Here is a 2865-nt window from a genome sequence, read left to right on the forward strand (position 1 = left end):
ATCAGATACAAACTCACACACATCTACACACCTGCTCATCAGATACACACTCACACACATCTACACACCTGCTCATCACAGATACACGTATTTACACACCAATGGTGCAGCATCAGGGACACCTCAGGGTTTAGCTCAAGGCCCAAGGACACTTTGGGACTGCAGGGCCAGGGATTGAACCACCAACCTTCCTATTGGCAGGAGACCCCTCAACCCCTGAGCCACAGCCGCCCCAGAAAACGCTTCATTCAGGAAACAGCGACACCAATGAGCAGAATTAAACTAGAAACTCTAATGTCCAACACTGCTTTGGGTTTAGTGCCCTGGCGCCATCATCACAGGTTTAATGTCAGCTACAGGAGGCTTCGTAGTCACTATGGGGGGGTCAGCCAGGGTGCATACAATCCAACTGGGTCAGCCTGAGTCACCGGACCTGACCGTGGAAACCAGAACCAACGTAGGATCCGCAAATGTTGCACAAACAAGATGATTTCTGAGTAAATGATGTTGCTCATGAACGCACCTTCCCATCCAAACAAACACAACCCCGTGGGAATAATAATCATTGTCTCCTTTATTTGTCCGACTAACTGTCCTAGATCCGATCCGCCTTTGTTGATAGTAAAAAACAGAGAAAAGCATCAAACACATTTTAAAATCAGTAATGATCCATGATGGTTTCAGCCCTTTAACTTATTCTCAAATTGCCATAGTGCACATTTGTGAAGTGTACCGTCTTCTGTCACAACTCCGTAGATGCATGAAGATCTGCAAAGATTAATCGATTGATTGTGAACCATTAAATTGATCGCAAGCTTTTTTGAAAGTCCATAAATCCATTTTTTTATGAATAAAAGTAAACACTTCTAACATCAGCGTGTTAAATGTGAACATGTGTCTAGTGTCTTCTCTCCTCTGTGACTGTAAGATGTATCTTTTAGACATCTGAGGACGTCGTCTCGGGCGTTTGGGAAACACTGATCCACATTTTTCACAATTTTCTGACATTATAGAGACCGAACAACTAATCACTTCATCCATAAAATAATCCACAGATTAATCGACCATGAAAACAATCGTTAGTCGCAGCCCGAGGTTTCATTTAAGGCAAAAACACAAACACCCTGCTTACAGATGAGATTTAGGGTGCAACACCTTGGTTTTGACAGAGTGACAGAACAACAACAGCTCATACACATAATCCCACGAACCCCAACAATTAAATCCATTGAACCCATCATGTCTTTCTCATGCAGCTGAAGGGGGATTTCCTTGGAACTTCATTGTTTTGCATCTTGTTGTCGCGAGCAGGTAGATAATCTGTGATAAAGAAGTGACCTCTCCTGAGCATGAACAACGTCTCTCCCTCTCTAACGTCTGCCATCCGTCTGGCTACAAGGCTGCATAACATCGTCTCACAAACAGCTATTAAAACATCCATCTGACTGTGTCTGGTTTGGGGGCTGGGAGGGGGGGGGGGGGGGGGGGGGGGGGGGGGGGGGGGGGGGGGGGGGGGGAGAAGACAGAAACAAACAAAGAAACACCGCCTTAGTTTTGGAGGAAGAAGCTGCACTCACCTGTCCGGGCTGAGTCTGCTTCCAGAGACGGTGCTGCATGTGTCTGGTGATGGTGCTCACTGCTCCGCTCTGCACAGAGACGGATGAGTGTGTGTGTGTGTGTGTGTGTGTCTGTGGTCGTGTGTGTGTGTGTGTGTGTGTGCAGGAAAAGCAGCTCTGGAGGTGTGTGCAGTCTGGAGCAACTGTGCAGTGAAAGCTGCTCCGGGAGCAGCAGAGAAGCTTTCATTTCAAAGGCTTTGTTATTTTAAAAAGGTTATTTCATGTGGGATCACGTCTGCAGACAACATGATGCGGGGTGCAGGGCCGGAGCCGAGGTGTAGACGCACAGGGGGAGCACCCCCCACCCTGTCACATAAACACATGAACAGGATTTTAAAATGGTACATTGTGTCTGTGGCCCAAAATAAAAAATGGATTGATGCTTAATGATTGAGGCATACGACGCAGCCGTACGCCAGGCCACCAACGTCTGTTCTGGATGGATTTTGAATTAAACCAATAATTGTGCTTCATCATTGGTTTTGTTTTGAAAGAAGGAGTCACGTTAGAAAAAAAAAAAAACATACAGTATACTGCTGGACTCAAGAAAGACCGACTAGGATATATATATGTATAAATACATATACACATACAGTGAATGGGTGTGATGACATGCAGCAAAGGGCCACAGGTCGGAGTCCAACCCGGGCCCGTTGCATCGAGGAGTAAAGCTCTTTATATGGGCGCACGCTCTACCAACCGAGCTTTCCGGGGGCCCCCTGACCACGCCATTAAAGCTGTTCTCACTCCCAACTCGGAAATACTGAGGCTTGGTCAGTGTCCCCCAGTGCGGCAGACTGATCTCGTGAAACGGCGTATGAATTGACCCATCATACACGCGCTGTTTCACGAGGGATTATTGGCGCGTTATCAAGACGCATACTTGCTTTTCAGCGTGTATTTCAACGCTGTTTGGCCTCCATTGACTTACATTACCTTGCGATTGCGTGTGAATTTACGCCGTAGCGACTACGTAGCGAATACTCTCTAGTATGGGTAAAACACAGGACTTTCACCAAAGAGACCGGGTATCGGGTCCTGTAAGTCACGTTTCCTAAACTCAACCGTTGCTTTCTTCTCGCAGTAACACGCCACATGGCATGTTCGCATGGAACGCACCGGGCAGTAAGATGACGCAGTATTAATAGCAACGAGTTGAATACGAAAGACCAAAAATCTGCGTCGGGTGGATGGGTCAAACAACACAGGACTTCCACCCAGGAGACCGGGGTTCTTGTCCCGTGTGTCC

This window comes from Etheostoma cragini, chromosome 16 (genome assembly GCF_013103735.1).
Source record: "Etheostoma cragini isolate CJK2018 chromosome 16, CSU_Ecrag_1.0, whole genome shotgun sequence".
NCBI lineage: Eukaryota > Metazoa > Chordata > Actinopteri > Perciformes > Percidae > Etheostoma > Etheostoma cragini.